Raw genomic sequence first — 23,483 nt, forward strand, 5'->3', positions numbered from 1 at the left:
AGGGAGCCAGCCGCGGCCCCTGGGGAATATGGGATGCCAATTAAATGGCAGCAAGATCTCTGCCAGCCAGAGGGGTGCAGGCAGCCCTGAAGGGTCCTGGTCCGCACCTCAGGCAGCTGCAGGGAGGACAGCATGGCCAGACATGCTCCATTGCTTTTCACCTTTGGGTGTGCAATGAGCGTATTTATCTCACGGGTTTCCTGAAGTGCCTGTGAATGACAGCCAGTGTAAAAAGCTGTCAAAAGATGTGTCTGCAGTGCCCAGGTGACCCCAAACTTTAATAGCGCTGCAGCTCTGGTCACTGCTTAGCCTCCTGAAGCCTGGTGAGGGCCCCTGTCCCAGCACCTAGCTCTGCCCTGCAGCAACAGAGGAACAACACTGCAACAGATCACGGCTTTCCAACATAGGGCTCATGGGTAATGTGCTGCCCCAGAAACTTCTAGTAGTGTTATGCACTAGTGTTAAGTACACTAGTAGTGTTAGTAGTGTTATAACTAGTGTTAGCAATGGGGCAGAAAAAAAAAAAAAAGGAACAAAACACTAAAATCAAGAGGTTATGATCAAGAGCAACAAAGAATCATAGAATCATAGAACAGTTAGGGTTGGAAAGGACCTTAAGATCATCTAGTTCCAACTCTACTGCCATGGACAGGGACACCTCACACTAAACCATGTGGCCCAAGGCTCTGTCCAACCTGGCCTTGAACATGGCCAGGGATGGAGCATTCACAGCTTCTCTGAGCAACCTGTTCCAATGCCTCACCACCCTCACAGTAAAGAGCTTCTGGCTTGTATCTTCCTTAAACTTTCCCTGTTTGAGGTTAAACCAATTACCCCTTGTCCTATCACTACAGTCCCTGACGAAGAGTCCCTCTTTGGCATCCCTGCAGGCCCCCTTCAGATACTGCAAGGCTGCCATGAGGTCTCCACGCAGCCTTCCCTTGTCTAGGCTGAAAAGACCCAATTTTCTCAGCCTGTCTTCACACAGGAGGTGCTCCAGCCCCCTCAGCATCCTCGTGGTCCTCCTCTGGACTTGCTCCAACAGCTCCATGTCCTTTTTATGTTGAGGACACCAGAACTGTACACAGTGCTCTAAGTGAGGTCTCACGAGAGCAGAGTAGGGGCAGGATCACCTCCTTCGATCTGCTGGTCACACTTCTTTTGGTGCAGCCCAGCATACGGTTGGTTTCTGGTCTGCGAGCGCACACTGAAACCAGCTTATGTTCAGATTCTTGTCAACCAACACCCCAAAGTCCTTCTCCACAGGGCTGCTCTGAATCTCTTCTCAGTCCAAGAAAGCGAAGCATTTTTGACAGTGTCCTGGGTTCAGCTATAGCAGTCATTTTTCTCCTTCTTAGTAGCTGGTGCAGTGCTGTGTTTTTTAACTTTCAGCCTGGGAACAACGCTGATAACACTGATGTTTTTAGTTGTTGCTAAGTAATGTTTATTCCAACCAAGGACTTTCTCAGTCTCATGCTTTGCCAGGGAGGAGCGGAAGCCGGGAGGAAGCAGAGACAGGACACCTGACCCAAACTAGCCAAAGGGGTATTCCATACCACAGCACGTCATGCCCAGTATATAAACCGGGGGGAGTTACCTGGAAGGCCCAGATCACTGCTCCGGTCAGGCTGGGTATCGGTCGGCGGGTGGTGAGCAATTGTATCCTCTCCCCTTGTTATTTCACTAATCATTATTATCACTGGTGGTAGCAGTAGTGGTTTTGTATTATACCTTAGTTGCGGGACTGTTCTTATCTCAACCCGTGGGAGTTACATTCTTCCGATTCTCCTCCCCATCCCTCCGGGAGCGGGGGGAGGAAGAAGGGGGGGAGTGAGCGAGCGGCTGTGTGGTTCTGAGTTACCGGCTGGGCTCAAACCACGACAGACAGCAAGGGGCTGAAGAGGCACCAGTGGTGCAATGCTGGCCTCTGCAAGATGCCAGGCACAGACCAATTTGGCAAACTTGAAGTCAGTTATTCATATGAGATAATAAAATGCTAGAACAGGATTAAAGTCCAGCAGGTTTTAATCCTATTTTGTACTAAAGACAAAGGGAAACCTTTAGCAAGAACCATCTACTATTGGAAAGTTGTTCAGGTGTCATCTAGAGTTTAACAAGTGCCTATCACTTTCTGTACAGCTTCTTGTTGGCTTAAAGTGAAGGTAGATGATAATCTTTCCCACAAAGAACCAAAGGGACCTCTAAGGATATGCCACATTATATCTTCAAGTAACATGTTCATTATGTTCATTTTTGTAAGTATAAAAGAGGCAGGTGTACACAGAAAAGCAAGCCTGTTTCAGTGAATATAGTATATAATGCAGAAAAACAACCACTTCTTGCACTTCTTTGATGTGCAATCGTAACATAAAACTATTCCTTTTGCTTTTTTATCTTGAAAATTAAAATGCTGTATCCTTTCTGTTATTACAGCCCCAGTTCAATGTAATTTAATAAATACTAAATTATTAATCATGGCTTTAGTTTTTAATTCTCTCATACATGATAAACACTCAAAGACTCTTTCATTTCTCCATCTTAATTGATTATTTCTAACATCAATAAGCAAAACGTATTCTCACATAAGTCTGATTCCAGGACAAGCAGAGCAACAAAAGCTCACATGAATTTCTCTACTTTTCCCAGCAATTCTGCATTCAGATAAGGAGCTATGGAGAAAATGGCATCAATGAGGAAGACAGGCAACATTTCTGGCTTAGTCCTAGCTCCTTCTGAGGCCAGTGGTAAGAAATGGCACTAGCCTCAGTCCCCTTAGGCTTTTGACTTTATTTGCCTACAACAGAAGTTTTTCATCCTGTGCTGCCCAGACAAAAGCCATTGAACAGGCAGCAAACTAAGAAGCACAAGGCTCCACAGCTGACAGGCGAGACTAAATCAAGTAAACACCTACATGTATTCCCACTACTATTAAAAATCTTCAGACTATGTTTTGCCACCACTGTTTTAACTGGAACGTGGATAAAAGCACTCACATCCAGTAAATGGGACCATTTCAGGAAGCATGAAAATACTTGGCTTTTCTAACAAGAAGCAAGTTTTCTCAGTATGAAAGCAAAGCACAATTATTTACTGAGCCTAAGCAACACTTTCCAGTTCATTCTTTTAACAATGAAATGCAGATGTACCCTAGTTCAACATTAATTAATATCACACAAGAGATCACAGTGAATAAATAGTGGGTATTTCAGAGGCCTCTGTTAAAAACAAATAAATAAATAGATAAATAAGAAAAACCACAACAAACACACACTCACCAGAGATTGAGAGAGAGAAAAAAAAATAAAAACCAACATCCAAGCCCCACTTCTCATCTGCAACAGCTTCCTGCTGGAAGCACCGCAGTGCAGGGCTGACTGGGTGACATCGGCTCAATCTCATGCATGTCTCCCCAAATCTAATTACATTATAAAAGAAAAGTGACATCCAGATTCCAAATACGTTTTCAAAACTCTTCTAGCTTATTTAAGCAAGGAGGTTATTGTTCTCCTTTGATTTTATTTATTCTGTTAACATAGCCATTCAGCTGGAAAGAATTGGTTCAGTCCTTTCTTGTTTGTTTGGAGAGTCTGATATTCCTCATTGCTGTTGTTCAGACACAACTGAACTCTTTACTGAAGTTTACTCTGCAAACAGGCTCTTTGCTGCACTCAACTGTGAGGAAAAATAAGACCCAAGAATGAATGTTCTTACCCACCACAAATTAAGAGCCATACTTCAAATGTGCCTTTAAATCCATAATGTGGAAGGACATCCAAACACACAACTACCAAGGAGTAACCATACGAAACAGAAGTACAGCCCTCTGAATATCTGAAAGGCTTTGTGTGTGACATAAAGCAGTATTAGTATTGCATACAGACAGTAAGCCAGCTCTCTCAAACAAAATACTTAAAATCATAACATTCCATAACACATGAAAAATTTTGACCTGAGTCTAATCTTCACCTTCACTAGCAAGCCCATGAGCAGCATTCTGTTGTCAGCAAGTCCCTGCTGCTTTGCGAAGTAAAAACAAGACACACAGGACAGAGAAACCTCCTCTATCCTCAGGTGAGGATTCATGAAGGGTGCACACAGTGTCTCCCCAAACATACCCATGCCTTTACCAAATCCACATACTTAAGAATACACTGAAGCAGAGGTTAAAATCACAAAGCCAGAGCCTTACAAAGTTTAAACTTGATAAGAATAAATATATCCCAGGGCCCACAAAAAAAATCCGTGCCTCCAGCTGATGTTGCACTGCAGATTTTGTTCAGGTGGATATGGGACTATTAAAAACTAGTTTTGATGGCAGCTGCTATTTTTAAGCATCTCAGTATAAATCTCAGATTTGGTGACCCCAGAATGAACTCTGATACAACACTGCTGTAATTTTAACAGAAGGAAGAACAGCTACAAAATTAGATCAGAAAGACTCTGTCAATTTTGCAAAACAGGCAGTGTTAGGATTAAATAGTGTATATACAGTTAGTAATAAGGCTAAGATTAAATGTCTGTGCTTTTATATTGATGCTAAAACCAAAAATGTGGGTATGTGAATTCATATAAATGTGCATGTGCATATACACACACTTTTCTGTAAGATGGTCTTTTATTCCTGTAACGTAAAAAGACTATGAATAGATACCTATTGTATATATGTAACAGTAGTAGAAAGAAGATACAAATGATACAGGAATGAGAGGATGGGATACATCTCTAAAAGAATTATATTAATTAATTTAAAAACATCATGTAAGTACAAATATATCTATGAATATATCATATGCATATATAGTATACAAAATATATTATCTATCTGTATATATATTTATATATACACTTTAGTCATTACTGAAGAGAAGGTAACTGTTCAGAAAACGATAACGAAGGGAAAACACCTGCTAATAATTCAGAATGGTCAAAGCTGAAGAAGGATCTCACAACCACAAATGTGTGGAAAATTGAATTACAGGTGAAATTCATTGCCCATAAATGTAAAATAATGTGTTAAAAAAATACACACACACAACCTCAATCACATACAAACAGAGATAGGCTCTATACCAGCTCATAAGGATGACATTTTAGAGCCCTCAAGGACAGCTGTCTGAAAATGCCACCTTGATGTCTAGGAGCAGATAAAAATCTATTAGTTTTGGCAATGGGACAAAGTGGGAGGAGGCTTAATTGGAAACATTTAGATAGCAAAAAAAGAATCATCATAATGTGACTTTGTACAAACACATAGCTCCCTGGTAGCTCAAATTCTGGTTGCTGTTCTCTCTACTCCATCACAAAGAGATACAAAAGAACTAGAAAGGACGCAGGGCATAGCAACATAGATGCTCAGCAATTATACAGTGATTTTATAAGAAAAGTATTTTTCATCATGGAAGAGAGATACAATGAGTGGCTAGAATAGAGGTCCATAAAAACAAAGGGTAGGAAAGAGAAACTGAGGCTCACAAACTAGAAGCCATTTAATAAAACTATTGGCAATTTTCAAATGCAAGGAAGACTTAACAGATGCTTGTTTTGTGGAATTTATTGTCACAACATACTGTTGCAGGTGAAATGCTAATAAGGAGACTTATAGAAGGTAGTAAAGCGTAAATCATTAAACGTGATGATCATGCAGAGATCTAGACTTGGAATACACCAAAGTGCTGACCAGCAGAAGCCTACAGTCTCTTCCAAAAAAAAGATGACTTTATGCTACCTCTGTTTTTTGCACTCTTCCTTAAGAAACAATCATTTGCTAGTGTTGGAAATCATCGACTTTACTCTGATCCAGTAGAGATACTCTTAAAATTTTGCTTTCTATTCCCCAACATTTCTAAGTGCAAAAAATATTTAGATTTTACATTTTAGTAACTTTAGTATAGTATGTATTTTTAAGTTAACATCTTTATACATATTTATTGCTAATAATCTAAGCAATGAACAGCAGTAAACAGCAAACATTAAAATCTCATTTATATTGAGAAAAAAATTATGTAATCATTATTTTCAAGGTATCAAGAACTGATGAAATTTTCTTAGTTATGTATCAAGAACTGAAAGAAAAATATGTATGTTCAGTAAGCTATCTGGAAGTTACTAAAATAGGTATTGAACCTGCAAAGTTAAAAAAATAGTCTCCCCACGCTATGACTGATGCTATATTACTTTTTCATCTTTTAATATATATAGTGTACAGAATTCAGCAATGCAGTTAACTGCATTTGTACAGAAATTGAGGACTTAGCTAAGCCTAGATGATGCTACTCAAGGTATTGTTTCCATTGACTCAGAATGGCATTTCTGGTGAATAAGAAATTGCAAACAGAAAAATAATACCATAATGGGCCATACAGGTTTCTACAGCAGATAAGGGGAATATATACCTAGAGTTAAGCCTAGGTCATGCCACAAGAAAATGTAAAAGGCCTGTATACACCAAAGAAATCCTGAAGTCTCCAAATTTTGTCACATGAATCCTTGCAGAAGCTTTGGCACTATCCAAAGTTCCCAGCTGAGCTCCTCTGAAAACATGTGATGAACTTTTTTATTTTCTAAATATCTTAAATCATTACTCAAATGATTACTCATTAGGAACTGGTCACACTGTAAATATTTATATACCTTACACAGTTTCTACTATTTACATGCTTCATCCTTCAGTGTCCAAGCTTGTGTCCATGCCCAATCTTAAATAGAATCACAGAACCATAGAATAGTAAGGGTTGGAAAGGACCTTAAGATCATCTAGTTCCAACCCCACTGCCATGGGCAGGGACACCTCACACTAGGCCATGTCGCCCAAGGGTCTGTCCAACCTGGCCTTGAACACGGCCAGGGATTGAGCATTCACAACTTCCTTGGGCAACCCATTCCAGTGCCTCACCACCCTCACTGTAAAGAACTTCTTCCTTATATCTAATCTAAACTTCCCCTGTTTAAGTTTGAAGCCATTACCCCTTCTCCTACCACTACAGTCCCTAATGAAGAGTCCCTCCGCAGCACCCTTATAGACCCCCTTCAGATACTGGAAGGCTGCTATGAGGTCTCCACACAGCCTTCTCTTCTCCAGGCTGAACAGCCTCAACTTTCTCAGCCTGTCTTTATAAATAATGAGAGCATTTAAGCTTATACGCTTAGTTAAGAGAACTAAGGCAAGTAGAAGAATGTCTTTCACATATCAAAGACCGTCTATTCTCTTATTGTAGTCTTGCCACACATTTACTATTGAAGAACTGTTCTTCAGAAATCACACAGGTAACTAATGACTACTAGCTTAAAATGGATATTTAAATTATTTACTAACATATGTCTTTGAATTATTAATTTCTTTTGGAAGTCTATAAAGCTTTATAACAAGACTAGTTAAATAGATCTTTTAGCTGTGACCTCAAGCAGAATTTGTTCCAAAGAGCATCCTTCAGCTGATGAAGCCTGGTATCAGAACCTGGTTCTTCTTGGTACTGTAACGCTCTTCTAAAGTATGTGAGGAATTTTCTCCTCATTAGCACACTTTTTCATTCTATTTCTGAGAGGAAAACGCTCCTTTACTCATGAGACACAAACAAACAAAAATGACAAAAGTTAATTTTTAAAATGTTTCACAAAGCAATTTTACCCAAAGCCATTCTTCCTACGCTGCATGCACCGAATGACGATTGCCTGCCAGGCTTAAGCTGTGGTTCAGTCCGTATAATGACATTACATTAGGAAACTGCTTATAGGGCTAAACACAAGATTACAAAGAATAAGCTATAAAAAAATAAAATAAAATCACTGAAGTTAAGCAACAAAAGGATTCTAGTTACTTCAGTTGAATAGCTTGATTTTACTTCTACATAATCATAGTAACTGTTGTTAGTCTTCATTGTCTGTACATTTTATTTAGCAAGTAAGACAAAAAGTAATAGAAAAGGGCCTTTGTTTTATCAGTAGCACTTTTATGACAAGTTATGCCTTGAGCATACACAAAGAGCTGTGGCATGCAAACGGGAGGCATGTAATACCACTGCTTCCCACAAGTAAAACTTCTCTGATACAACAAATTCATAGTATAAAGTTCATTGTAGCAGAACCGTGTAAAATACTTGCTCTTTTTCCCAAATAAGTTTGCTGCTAATGATTTGGCAAGTGGACTAAGCAGCTAGGCACCAAAACTCCTACCATCATGAGAGCTAAAATGCTCTCCATGTCTTGACAGGCTCCTTTCTGAAATTACAAGAAAAAAGTGATAATCTCAAGTGCTCCTAAAAACTATCATGGGGCAGGCAAAACTGTGTCTGAAAACCACTAAACTTTTGTTACACAAACCCACTTAACTACATTTGTTAGAAGCCAAAAAATCACAGTTACTTGGAAAAGGTTTGCTTAGAAAGCACTGCAATTTAATGCATTAGAAGTGGTCTAAAGAGTACATAAAAGTGCTCCAAGAGAACACTATCCAGTGATAGTCTTTGCACTGCCTTTGGTATAAATTGATCAGATCATGCCATCATTTTCTGCACTCATTTTCTTCATTTTTAAAGTGGACCTGTTAAATGCTCACAGGAAAGTTAAGCCTGTGTAGATGTGCATGCAAAATACTGAATTACAACAAAATACTAGTGTCAGTCAGTGTCAAAAATCCCAAGTATCGGTCTCCTTTTTGATCACTACAGGTTTCCATAAATAGGAAAAACATAGGACAGGCCTTCCTTTTATGCTGAGAGCTTAGCAAAATAAGAGCTATTGGGACTTACCAGAGGATTGCAAAAGTGATAGAGAAATTCAGAGAGAACAACCTAGATCACCAAAACAAACACTGCAGTAACTAAAGGACAAATAGCTCTTCTTTCACATGCTCCATCCCTGGCAGTGTTCAAGGCCAGGTTGGACAGGGTCTTGAGCAACCTGGTCTAGTGGGAGGTATCCCTGCCCGTGGCAGGGGAGTTGGAACTAGGCGATCTTAAGGTCCCTTCCAACCCAAACCATTCTGTGATTCTGTGATACTATGAATGTGGGTTTGTTTGTTTGTTTGGTTTTTTTAATATTCTGGCAGCCACCTTTCCACTTTGGAAATATAGAGTTATGGTAGTAGTTATAAATGCAACATACCAAGCCGCGCTGCTGACAGGCACCCTCAATGTCATGCTTTTACTAATGCTACTCATGGGACTTTTTCCTAAGAATAGACTGTAATTTCTGTAAAATTTTCAGACTCAAAGTCAGACGATTTGAGTATTCTATGACAGTTAATACCATAAGAGGCAGAAGATCTGGACTGTGATCTGTTTTCCAAAACACCATAACATGTTAAAGAAGTTGGAGGCAGAGTTCAAGCAAAACATTGTATTAGAGACTTGTGACATCAACCGAAGCAGCAGTGCTTTGCAACATAGTATCAGTGCTATAATAATCTTCATTTTTTAAAAAGCAAAGTACTGTTTTACTTCAAAAGTACTCAATCCCATTACTGAAAAAAAAAAAACAAAACCAAAAACAAAAAACAAAAACCAAAAAACCCCAAACAAAGCCTTAAAAATAAGGAACTGCTTTTCAGACATCCAGTATCATCTTTTTTAGACATGCCTAAATGCAATTTGAGCCTCCTCTGCTCTTACACAGATAAAATTATAATTAACATCACTTTTTGCCTAAGACTCTCTGATGAAGAAATAAAAGAGTCACTAAATCAGATGCATATTTAATATATGAATTGTCAGAATGGGATTAAATCAGTGTGCAAACATCAACATTTCTATGCACAGAAATAAGTTTATAAAGCTTGACTTTTCCTTTAGCCCAGTTTCGGAAGTCCTAGGTCAAAAATATAGGTCAAGTTTCATACTGTCTCCAAACTTTCTCAAGGTCAGCCTGCACAGTGCAAGCTTGACCCATTTCGAGTAGGTCTTTCAAAACTAAATAAACACATGAATCAGGTGTTGCATCCCTTTTCATAATACATTTTTTCTGCATTAAAGGTCTCACATATTAAAATTATTAGCATTTCAAGTCCATACCCTGAAGAACATTGTTGTGAAGAACTCACATGCATCTTGAGGCTGATTAGTTAGCTCAAGGTATATTAGTTCTTTCTGTGTTTTATTTAATAATCTCTACGTAAAGCAAATGTTAATATAAAGGTCGAGCACAGTGGAAAAATCATTACTTTTTCTGACCACAATGCATTAATTCCATTGAAGAAAATAAACATCAAAAATCAGAAAACACAATGTTACTGATATTATTACTATACTGCTTCCTTTTTTTGGGGAAGCTAAAGAATGACAACTCTAATTCTAGTATCTTCTTTTATGAGCATCTGAAAGAGAAGCACAGAAAGCATTATGATATGGTTGTGGACAAACTCCTTCTAATTAGTAAAACTTACCTAAATACTATCCCACATGGGAACATCAATTGGAAAACAAACTTCTTGCAAATTTCATCCAAAACATTTCAGTAAGAAGGAAAACATTTCTCCACTAAAAGTCACATTTTCTGAGGCATTTTTAAAAACAGTATCATTCTGATTATAAAACAATTTTATTCTGAAAACCAGTTAGCAGATATTGGGGGGAGGGGAGAAAATAAGCCTGCTTTAAATTCAAAGCAACGTATTACTTTCAGTGCAGTAGAAGATGGCATATACTAGTTCTCTCTCTAAAAACTCCTGGTAATACATTTTAAAGAGTTATTTCAGGTACAAATAAGGTGAATTTCCTAATATACACACCACAGATTTTCTCTCAGGATAACTATTATGAGAAACGCAGGAGTCCACTGATAAGAAATGCTACTCAGGTAAAAGGACTTTCACAGCCTGAGAACTGCTATCTATAACCTTGGCTCTTTGATCTCTCAGAATACAAACTAATGCTATATCTGTGATGTAGCTCATTATTAATAGTTAAATATCTTTAAATGGAGCAGCTTTGAAGATCACTTCCAATATCAATAGCTTGCATTTATATAAGACTTTCATTTTCAAGGACAAAGCCACAGGGTCCTTGAATCTGATATACATATGCGTGTATATATAAACTTCCATTTGCATTCAAACACATTATTAAGATTATAAATATGTATCCATTCATAAATATAAATTAATAATCTATCAGCCTAACTACAGTTTTTGAGACTTCGACACATAAGGCTGGATGATAGGCCAAAATATAATCACAGACATCAGTGGAATTATACCAATTAATTGTGGATAACATCATTCAGTGCTCTGCATAAAAAGTTATAGCAGAAGTCTTTTGTGCAGAAGATAAATAGAATAACATTCATTTATTTTCTGAAAATATGAGGGGGAAGCAAGAAACCTTTTACAGAGGAATCTTGGATAAAATACTGTTGGTGCTATTTCACTTTACACAAAATAGACGTTTCAGTCAAATCAGATTTTCAGAAAGACTTACTTCTGTTGAAAATTCTCTTTCAAGCTCTTAAAAGTTTCCACCAGGTTATTTTTAAATGACGTACCCAGGCCAGAGACTGTATATCAGGCAAAACAAACAAACCTATATTACATTAAAAAATAAGATGTTCTGTTCAAACATTTCTTATTTAGCAAGCAGCACTAGTTCACCTTCAGTGAAATCAATTATGCTTGCTATGCAATATTTGAAGGGTACATTGTATTGTAATTTACCTCTTTCACTTCTCTACACATGTACTTCTCCAATTGCGCAGATTGAATTTGACCAAAACATCTACGGAATTAAGTCAAGACAGAAAACAATTTAAAAAAAATACATTTCTAAGCAAGCATAGGTTAACCTTTTCCTCAACACCAGCTCACGAGTTCAAACAGGGAGGACAAAATCCGCCTACCACTGAAGCAAAAGCAAACCTTAATAACAGCTTCAAGAAGGTTGGATGTCATCTGGCAAGCTAAGGAAAGATGTAAGGAGTTTAACTCATTACATATTTAAATAACTAATCTTTTACCAGGCTGTCCAATTTTTTTAGATACTACAAGATTATTTTTCCATAATTACTGTAAAAGCCTTCCACAACCTAACATTTGCAGTATCTTCTGTATTGCATCCTATTTTCAAGTGTAATGACCCTCAAAATCCAAGATTGATTTTGGCTTTACTCTGATCAATACTAATCTCCAAGATATATTAGACTTTACATTGACCTAAACAAAAAAGTCATTATATGTATATTAGTCAATCTCCTAAACATTTATTAAATTTATTTCAGAGACCACAAAAGGTGTATTGTTACAACCATTTCTATCTGGGATTTCTATCCATCATCCTTAGTGAGATTTACATGCAACTGATAATTCATATAATCACATAGTCACTGTAGTGGATTTCTGAAAATGTCTTGACCTGTCCTCTATTATTTTAAGATTAATCTTTTTGTATGTATCTAATTGGATGAATACCACCATGTTATACAGTTACTGGACTATGAGAATCCAATCTTACACATATTAAAGTCAATGGGAACATATATTGCCCCTTGAGTGCCAGAACTGAACTCTTAAAGACTGAAAGGGGGGATGGGAGGGCCTAAAATACTACATTAGACTTTAAGTCTGCCTAAAAGTAAAGTGAAAGAAGCTTTTTCAATCAAACGACTTTGATCAGCATATTTTTAAAAGAAGAATCACAGCACCCAGAGGCATATTTATATAAGGACTATAAAACCTATACATGCATTAAGATAGGTAACATTATGGCAAAATTCTTACTGACTGATCTGGTGTAGGCTCGTCATCATTTTTATTCTCTTTCCTCAAAAAAAGAAACAAAACCAAGTCTCAAGCTTAGCAAAAACACAAAGACAAAGAATCAATAAATATATAATTCACCATTTTTAAAATTAAAATTAGTAAGTTCATTGAACGCCTTTTTGTTCTTGTTAGAAAATGTAATATTGCTTCTCTATGACATTATAGATTTCAATAAAACTATCTGCATTTCACACAGATAATACAATTTACTCTTTGTGTAGTAAAGACCCCATATAGTAAATTATTTAAGGCAATAATCATGAGTTTATTCTCTCCCTCAGGCCATTTGTCCTAAATTAAATAATTTTACAACCTAGCTGAAATTTTATTAAGCAAAAGTAGTACTAAAGACTCCATGAAATTTCTGTCCAGAAGTCTGAACATAATAAACAACAATATACCACCTTCCATAACAGATTTTTTTTTTTTATTTTGCAAGGTACCCACAGACACTCAAAAACAATACTAATAAACCCTATATACTTACAAATTTGACACATCAACAGCATTTGCTTAAAAATTCAACTTCAAACTTTCTATTGCCTTAGCTCTGGGAATGCAGATACTAAAAAACATGGGAGTAGGCAGAATAAAGTGATTAGTAACCAAACAAGAGGAGAAAAAAAAATAAAAAGAAAACTAAAAATGTGAATAGTACTTAAGAGTGAGGACATAAAAAGCCAGAGAGGAGGCAAATCATTTCATAAGCATAGTGAGATATTTAAGAAAAAAAACCCACCTCATTCAAATTTCCTAGCAATGGATTAGACATGTCTCTCACAGCCCTTTCCATACTGGCCAGCGTAATGATGACAATGCTTCAAACTCAACTGTCCGATGCTTTTTGGATTTCCACTTCCGTAACACCACAGCCACCACTGATCTTAAATGCACCAGGGAAGAGAGGGGGGCTAGTATCACTCTTCTTACTCCATTTGGAATATATGACATTTGAAATTACTCATGTAATGTATCTTTCTATTAAATAACGTTGCATTAGAAGTAAACTCATTTCCGCCCAAAGGGACAGAACAATAGTCCCAAAGTATATGAGTTACCTAACCGTCCTCCACATGACAGAGTGGTATTTCCCAAATATTGTAATCCTGACTTTAACCATGAAGAGTACAGCACATCCTCTACAATGGATTCCTCCAAAAGATATCTGCAAGCAACAACTTAGCGCTAAATAGAAGCCTGTGCTGTTACCTAAAACGTGAGTAGTTCCACTGAAGATGCTGGCTTGCCACACAAAAGCAAGCTGGAGTTTTCTTATGCACTACACAGAGAGAGAGAAAAAAAAAGAACAAGATTCCCCAGATTAAAGCTCTCCTAAACTTGTCTTCCCTTTTATTTTCAAATTCTCTGTCATTGTTAGCAGAGTTTCAGCTCAACTATTGCAGACACTTTCTTTGCTGTTCTTGATATTTTAGGGTGAAAGAAGAATGTCAAAAAATGTTTACATTGCCCGTTTTTTCATATTCCTTTTATAAAAAGACCATTATTGGAAACCATTTTGAATATTACATGTTTTCAGGAGGAATTTATAAGAGGGTATCAGGCCATACAGAGAGGCAGCCAGTCCAAAGCACAGATGAGGAATGAGACAACAGGAGATTTCTCTCCCAGAGAGAACCTCCCACTTCAGGCAGTCTTGAGGGTTGCTGAAGGAAAGGCAGAAGAAACAAAAATAGAGAGACAGGCTGCACACAATGTGGCTTTAGCCTGCTACGGTGCAGACAAGCAGCTTAAACCTGATGTAGAAGTCACTCGAGAGGGTTTAAACATTGGCAAGCACCAAAAAAGAATGAAGGGTTTCTGAAGCTGTATTTTAAACCAACTTACGGGGAACCGGATTGGCATATTGCGTGGCATGACATTTAAAGCTTTGACAGAAGCTAAATACAAAGATTTCCCTCTGCCCATACCACTGTTAAGCATATAATCCCTTCTGGAAAATAAACAAGCTCCATCTCAAAACCTCCCCAGTATTTCCCCACCTCTCTCTGTGCAACACTGGGTATTTCAGAACCCACATGCTCTAACAGGGGACTGGTTCTCCAAATTTCTGCAAGAAAATCTTATTGGTGTAGTAGATACTCAGTTGCTAGCATGCCAGCAAGGTCCTTCATCACAAGGCTCTGCTTCCCTTCCATTGATCCCCTTCTGAGTTTGCAGATGGAGTCCATATCCTACATAGCTTTCATTTTACTTGATCGGTCAAAGCAGGACGTCCTTTATCTTTCCATGACAAGGCAGGCTCGCTGTACATTCAGACCATCCTGTTAGCTCTTCTCAGCACCTGGTGCAATTTCAGTTATTTCTTCTTCAAGATGAGTGATGAGGACATTTCAGCTCATCGTAAGTTGTGAGATGGCACTAATATTTTTCTTAGATCTTTCGGAACCCTCTCCTCTCATGCATCACAAGGTTAGATTTTGCGTTTCCATTGCTGCATTACTTCGGCAGTCCAGGTGAATGTTTCCTTTATTCCTCCCCTAAGTCTTATATACATTATGTACTCATATATGAATATGAGGACTAATTAATTAATTAAAACATCATTCCAAGGCCTCAACTTCATCAATTTGCGATACCAACATTTTTGACAAATATACGACAGAGGAGGGAGAAAAGGGTAGCTGTGGAAAGAGAGACATGGTTTTCATTCATTCAAATTTCAAGAAACTTGCTATACATCCACACACCAATCAATGATCTGAAAGTTAAAATGGATTCTCAAATTTTACAATAGTAATTTTCAACCTGTGATATGCAAATAACTTCCAAGAGGTCTAATATACATAAATAAGAAAAATGGGCCTACTGACAACAAGATGTAAATGGAAAATGGATTCCACTGAAAAATTATTAGTGGTCTGTAAATCGAAATAAATTTGAGAACCACTTCTTGCTTTATTTGGGTATCTTCCTTGCATGTCGTATTTTGAGGACAGGGCACAGTTCTGACAAGCACTCTGCTTATGAAAAGCAAAACTATCAGCTCAATGAAGATAGTGAATGTATTTAGCTCATGAATAGTTCTACTTCTGGAAGAAAGAGTAACTTTTACATCACAACATCCAGAACAGCAGACTGAAACCTGTGACGTATGTGCATATTAGCATTCTAGCTCACCTCTTCCTGCATCTCCTTCACCACACATCTAATCCTGGTTTCAAACATTGCCAGGTAAAAGTCACAAGCACGTGACGAAAGTAATGAAGGAGATTTTTTTTTTTTCATGTTATTAAAGAAACAAATCCTAGGATATCCCTTATATTATCTACATGTTGTCTTTTCACTGTAATGAAATAGAGCTTGAGAAGGTAGACTATGCTGTGGATAAGAATTAATTTAATACAGTTTTGAAGCTGTTAAGACAAAACTAAACTGCTTTCTGATTACATTCTGAATAAATTTTTGATACATTGTTTAAGTGCAATAAAGCAGTGACCTGCACCTTTAGAATTTAGAGTGGTCAAGGAAAAATAAGTGACAAGGCATTTCACCCCACTCATGTTGACTGAGTAGTTACCAAAGGAACTACTAAGAATGGAAAGCATGGGACTGGGCTACTTCAGTTGAAATCGTTAATTCAATAATGATTTTTAGTATCAAGTAAAAACGAAACATTAAAATTATCTCTTTCTCCTCTGACCACATTAATGCTTCAGGATCAAAATAAAAACTTGGCTGTTCTCATGTGGATCTGAAGGAGGGCGTAACTGAGGCAATCCTAGTTCCCTTCCCCCTCTCCCATGGCTGCTGTGACAAATACACTACCTACAACCACTGTAATATACGGTACACTGACATGATGTATAGGCTATAGAACCACTATGTCAGAATATTATCACTTTGTCAGCTTCCCACTACTCCCTCTTGTCATAAAATGCACAGTGTGGGAAGATAAATGTGGATCCAAGTGCCTAACCACAACTGGAATTCCTGGTATGTTGTACTGCCCAATAAAACAAATTATAAAACATCAAAAATACAGAGATAGTTGCTAAAGATATTAGCAACTAAATTCCTTAGTTTACAAAGACAAGTCATGGACAACATTAAGCTTCAATCCATTCCACGGACAAAAAATCTGGGCAAAGTAGAGCACATGCCATCTCACCACAAAACTTGCATTTCTGCAGAGTGGTGCCATAAAAACAGTGAAACTTCTGATAACTTCAGGTAAGAAAAAGAAACATCTCTATAGTCCTGCTGAATCTCAAGTCAGAACAGGTCAAACAAAATTAATCAGTCACATAAATCTTGATTTTAGAAGAGAAGTCATAAATTATTATCTAGTATTATACCAGTGACCTTAACAGAAACCATGTCACTCCAAAATAAAGCCAATACTATGGCCAAACCAGTAACACGTCATGTATAAGGTGTACCTAAAAAATCACCCACTCCCAAAGCACAGCATGCTGTTCTCAAGCAACTCTGGTAACATTTCGTCCCCCACTGTGTTCCAGATGCCCTCCAAGAGACCTTTCAGAATAAAAGAATTTCTCAATAGGATCTTTGGAAAAGAGGACTATACTTATGAAAGGACAGGATAGGTCCTGTGACTTATACGTAAGTGGGAAATAATTTTCATTAAGTTTTCCGACAAGCATTAAAACTAAAGATAACCCGATCTGTTTTTAAAAAGTGGGCATTTTTAATGAAGTACCAGAGTCTGTTAAAACAGCTTTCTTCAGTGCAGCTCCATCAAACTCAGTGCTGATTTATAAGCTGATAAATGTAGCCACGTCAGAATTTTAACCCATAATTAAGCATCCCAACCTCTGTGTTAGATATTAAAATAGTGCTCACTACACACAAAACCACATCCATAATCCAGAACTACTTTTTCAGTCTCCATGTTACCACAGATTTACATTTGACTTAAAGTTATTAGAAGAAAACAGCATCAACTTGAATTTAACTTTATGCCAACAGCACTGATTATTTTTATTTTCTTTTTTATTATACCTTTTTCTTTACTTTCCTTTTGGCTGTTTTAGAGTCCCCCAGCACTCCCAACATATGGGATACAAGCCCGTCCCCATCCCCTCTGCTCTCTTTTCACATGCCTCTTCGCTTCTCTTGCAGCATCAGCTTCCCCAGTCCTGCTACAACCCCCTCGTAACGCTATGAGGAACCGCACCGAACGACGCACAGAGTTGGACTTCTGGCAGTACATAAATGCAGCGACTATATCCCAACTCCTGAAACACGCACAGATTAACCTGACAAATGAGATTTTTTCATCTAATGCCTTTCAGAGACAGCAATTATTTGCTTTCATGAAGCAACTTGACAACTTCACTCCCGAAGCGAAGCGTTGGTCGGGGCAGCCTGGAAAACAAACGCTCTCCTGACGGCTTCTCTGCGCCCAGCCTATTCTTTGCTTTTTATAGACATGGCTTCACGTCATGCTAGTTTGCTTTACCGCTCCACCCCAAGAGTGTAACCGCAGCTAAGCAGCGGTTGTTAAACTCTCCACAACAGTGACAAAATTCCCGAGCACTTTTCCCAGCCGGACACCCGACTCCCTTTGCAACTCCACCGCATTACAGACAGCACCGACTTACAGAACAAGCCAACTCCGCGCTCGCTCGCACCCGGGACCCGCACTTCTGCCTGGCACCGCACCGAGCGCCGAGGAGAGGAGGAAGCGCACAGAAGCGCAGGTGACAGCCCGGCCGCCCGTAACTTCTCCCCACCCCGGCGCCGCGGGGTTGCTGCGCGCCGTGTCGTGCTCTTCCGCGCCCGCGTAGGGCGAACCCGGGGCAGATGCTCCGCAGAGCGGCAGAGCAGCACCCTGCGTTGCCCCGCCCGCACTCACCGCTCCGCAACGCTCTGCTCCGCTCGCCGCGCCGGGCCGCGGCGGCAGCGCCTCCCTCCGTCTCTCCCTCCCTCTCGTTGCAGGGCGGAGGCTCCGCGCCCGCCGGTGCCCCGCACCCCCCCCCCCCCGGCATCACGCGGCAGCCGGGCCGCCCCTCCCCAACAGCCAGCGGCTCCATCCGCAATGCAGCTGCGGCCGTGATCTTCTCTTCCTCCTCCTCCTCCTCCCGGCCCGAGCGGGCACCTACCCCCCCTCACCCCCCCCCCTCCGGATCCGAACTTACCCACGGACAGACGGGTGGAGGGTACAGGGGCACCGCGCCTGGGCGCACGGCCAGAGTGGGGTCAGGGGTGTGAAACAAGGAGAAGAGACGGGTGGGTGGGTGTGAGAGGAAGAGAAAAAAAGAAGGAAAAGAAAAATGGAAGGGGGAAAAAATAAAATAATAATAATAAAAAAACAATAATTAAAAAAAAAGGACGAAAAGGGCGTTATTCCCAAAAGGACTTTTGTGGGCTGCTTCTCTCCCCAAACCTATTACTGTGCCGGACCCCTGGGACCCGGTGAGATTAATTGCGCTCTGTTATGAAGAAAATGATAGATGCCATTAATCAGGGAAGTTGTAAGTCATCCGCATTCGTAGATGGAATTCGGAGATTAGCTGGGACAGATGGCAGGCAAACAGAGCGTTCTCCAGGTCTGGCGTAAATCACTCAACTTCTGGAATTATTAAAGAGCCAGTGACAGAATCTCATACATTTTCTTAAAGAGAAGTGTTTCTTAGGAAGATGAATATTCACTTTGTATTACGAAAGAGTGTTTCCAATCACTGGTAGAGTTCTCTTTCGCAATAATGAAAGTACGGGGTTTTCCTTCCTGGATGTCAGAAACTTCAAACATGAAAAAGAAACAAGATTTTTCACACGGATATCTTTCAGCCAGGCAAACTACACAAGCACCCAAATCACTGCTTTAATGCCCTTTCTGAAATATACATGCCAAGTTGCAAGTTAATAGGTGCATCATATCTCCAATACATTTATCTTTACTTGCAGCAACTACTGCAGCAAAATATATATTTTTAAGTTTAGTTTTCATGCACATTGAGGGAAGCAGTGAATCAACACCATTTTTAGTCACTGCTCCTAAAAGAACATTAGACATTCTGCAGAATCTGAATGTTCCAAGTGGAGAGTAGACCTCTTTTCATTAGTCTCCCCTAAGTTTTTTCACACAGCAAAAATGAGTTATGGTATGGGGGCACCTTGAGTCAATCTTTCATGGTATCACATTAATACGTCAAGTGCTTGTCTAAAGTTAAGCTTAGCACCAAAATCTATGACTGAGTAATTATGAGCTTGATTGCATGTCCTGCAATAATGCGGTCAATCTAGAGAGACACTCAGAGTTTGAATAAACCTGCTCTATAAATTCAATAGCAGCACCTATTCTAGCACATAAAAGGGGCACAGTCCAAACCCCAGACTTTACAATAGTTACAAAAAAAAGTCAAATGTTAACCTCATGTTTTGTGTAAGCTGTTTACTATGCTAACCAGTTTAATTTTCATAAATTAAAAAAACTTATTTTAGCAAAATTCATGTTATTTTTATTAAAGAAAAGCAATGTACAAAGTATCAGAAGTGCTGCTTTTTTGTTGTTTAACTTTCAGCATTTGGATTTGCTGAGCACTGTACCTTCAGTCATCTTCAAATTGCTTCAGTATCTGATGCAGGAACAGTCTCGCACACAAGTATCATCTTCCCCAATGTTGGTGGAAATCAGGTTTAAATTATTTTTTAAATCAAAAGGTCAAAATAACACTTCAGGTGGAGAACCAGGCCATTGTTATGACTTAGAAATATCATGATATACAACCAGAATAATTTAGGTTGGGGACGACCTTTAGAGATGATCTAGTTCAACCACCTGCTCGAGGCAACACAATTTCAAAGCCAGATCAGCTTCCTCAGCATCTTGTCCCGCCAAGTGTCAAAAATCCCCAGGAATGGAGACTCCAACTTTTCTGGGGAAACTGTTTCATTTTAACTACTGCTTCTTGTAGAGAATGCTTTGAGTTTTCCTAAAAAGAATTTCCCTTGTTGCAACTGTGTCTGTTGCCGCTCATCCTTTCTCTGAACACCTGAGAAGAGCATGGTTCTGCCTTCCCTGTGAGCACTCCCTCAGTAGTTGAAGATGGCAATTAGATCCTCTATCTCAGCCTTCTTTTCTTCAGATCTCTCAGAAATATCACTGTTAACAAATTCACTACTTTTCCCTAGCCCTTTTTAATAAATCTCACTGAATCTAATATTATAAAGTATTCTAAAGTAAAACTTATTCTCCATTTCTCCATTACATAAATTCTGTGCTCTTCCTCTCTACATACAGATATATAGGATGTATATATCCTATTAAAAATACATATATACCTTATAAGGTATATAACCTTAAGCAGTCTTGTTTTAAAGAATGCCCATTTCACACCAGGAACAAGCAGGAAAGTATATCTGAAATGTAATATTCGGCTATAATGCAAAATCACCATCACACTCTAAACAAATCTAGCAGCCTTGCAAGGTGTATTTGTAATTTGTTTTGTGTGGGCTTTTTCAGGCCCTTTAGAGCAAATCAAGGATGAGAACTGAAAAGAAATTGGTCCAGTGTTCTGGGAGTGGTTAAGAAACAGGGGGGGGGAAAAGAACAACTCCTTAAATCTCTTAAGAACTTGTGAAACCTTTCAGAGGTTTTGTAATGATTCAAAAGATACAAGGGAAAAAAAATCTCCCCCAGGGACTTGACAAGAGAAAATACATGTTCATAGTCAAGGAGCTAAACAATTCAACAAATTGGAGTGGGATAAGGGAAGCTTTTGCCTCAGTTCAGCAAAGCTGTGATAAATTGACTGAGTTGTTACTATTTTACATATTCTATGCCTTATGTGACATTAATTAGTTATTTCAGTGGGCAGAAATCTACCCAAGAAAGCACCAGCACAGCAGACCCTAATTGGCATTCCGGTTCACAGTCTATGTAGAAAGCATTAATTTTCCAGCACTGTGTGGCCATAGACAGCATACACAACTATAGCATTGATTACAGTGAAACTTTTAAGGCAAAAATGATGGTGAAGCGCAGACGTCGCTGACACCTATGATGCAACTCAGCGCTTATCTGCTGTTTTCCAAACCATTGTCTTCTCGGCTTCTTTTAAAATAAGAAAGAAGTTCTAATTGGATATATTTTCCTTCCTTATTTGAAATATTATTCCCAAGAAAAAAAAAAAAAAATCTAATTTTTTAATTCAAGTACTATTCCTTACAAGAATAAGCAATAGAGCAGTTTGAAGGCATTGCCTTGATACTTTGGCCACACATTCTAGACCAGAAGAAACACAAAAGAATACCTAATTTGCTATCTATTTAGGGGTACCTCTGGTTTCGACACAGAAACAAAACTGTCTTGTGTCACATCTGAGATATCCAAATTGTAATGCCTTCCATTTGTTAGTTTTCCTAACAGATTTACATCCTTGAAAAGGCTGCTGCTGAAGAATTTTCTTTTCCTAGAACATCAGTTGAATTGTTAACAGTGCATTTGATCTTCTAGAAATAGATTATAAAAAATATACTTGAATGGAAGCATTTGTACATTCCTGTTCAAATCCATTTTTCTATGTATCCCATAAAAACTGAACACTTGAAAGTAGTGAAATATAAATTGCTCATTGAGGAAAGTTCCACCATACCAGAAAGGATTACTTTTTATAGAGATGATACCACGATATTTTATATCTACCACCAACTCCAGCAATACTATGCAGATCAAAGCAATAAATATTTCCAGCTGTCAAGAGTAAGAAATCTGGAAAGCTTTGTAGGGACAGGAGGACAGACTGAATTGCAGCTGGTGGGAAAGGGGAAAAGAAGAGCCTGGAATCATGTTGCCCAAGAACATGGGCAGGCATAATGGCAGAACAGCGATGGCATGTACAAAGTAGCTACTGGAACCTGAGAATGATATTTATGTAACTAAAGCAAGAAGGTGTTTTCAGGGCAGAACTAGCTAATTTTTAATTTTTTTAATCCACATGGCAATTCATGTGGTAATTCATGGGGATTCTCAGGTAAATTTATTTTGCCTAAGGCCTGCATGCTTTGCAGTTAAAAGCTCTGTACAACAAGCAGTGAAAATTTTATTCAGATCAATGAGGTTAATAGGACCATTCCAACACTTTATGCTTTAAGAAATTGAAAGAGGAAATAAAGTTATGAGCATCCCCTTCAATTTATACCTGTGTTCCTCCGTGCTTGCCATGCCAATAAGCACATGTGGTCTCTTGAAGGAAATCTTAGTATTATAGAACAGTTAGGGTTGGAAAGGACCTTAAGAGCATCTAGTTCCAACCCCCCTGCCATGGGCAGGGACACCACACACTAAACCATGTCACCCAAGACTCCATCCAGCCTGGCCTTGAACACTGCCAGGGATGGAGCATTCACAACTTCCTTGGGCAACCTGTTCCAGTGCCTCCCCACCATCACTGTAAAGAACTTCTTCCTTATATCTAACCTGAACTTCCCCTGTTTAAGTTTGAACCCATTACCCCTTGTCCTATCACTACACTTGTCCCTAATGAAGAGTCCACTGTCACTCATGATATTTTGGATACTCTCCTATGAACAGAACAGGAAAACATACAGCTGTTGCAGCAGGCCTGTAGGAATGTCAATTGTGAGCCATGAGATAGGACAGCTAAAAGTCTACAATATTTTGTAGGTGTAGGGTACATGGAGCATTGAAATGCCTGAGCAGAAGATTGCATTGTTGCAGTGTAGCATATTATCCATTCGTTCCTCTCGCTGAGTTCTCCAAGCTGTTCCTAATCTAAGTGTACCTAAGGAT

General features: G+C 38.9%; 1 protein-coding gene across 5 annotated transcripts in view; it reads right to left on the reverse strand.

Moving 5' to 3' along the window:
* THSD7A (thrombospondin type 1 domain containing 7A) overlaps positions 1–18,657 on the reverse strand; it is a 269,899-nt gene extending 251,242 nt beyond the window's left edge. For all 5 annotated transcript variants that reach the window (XM_030494595.2, XM_030494627.2, XM_030494606.2 and 2 more), the window contains exon 1: positions 18,582–18,657. The gene's annotated coding sequence lies outside the window, so the exon portion shown is untranslated. The remainder of the gene's footprint in view (positions 1–18,581) is intronic.
* Positions 18,658–23,483: the final 4,826 nt, after the last annotated feature.

Source organism: Strigops habroptila, chromosome 1 (assembly GCF_004027225.2).
Source record: "Strigops habroptila isolate Jane chromosome 1, bStrHab1.2.pri, whole genome shotgun sequence".
Classification (NCBI taxonomy): Eukaryota; Metazoa; Chordata; class Aves; order Psittaciformes; family Psittacidae; genus Strigops; species Strigops habroptila.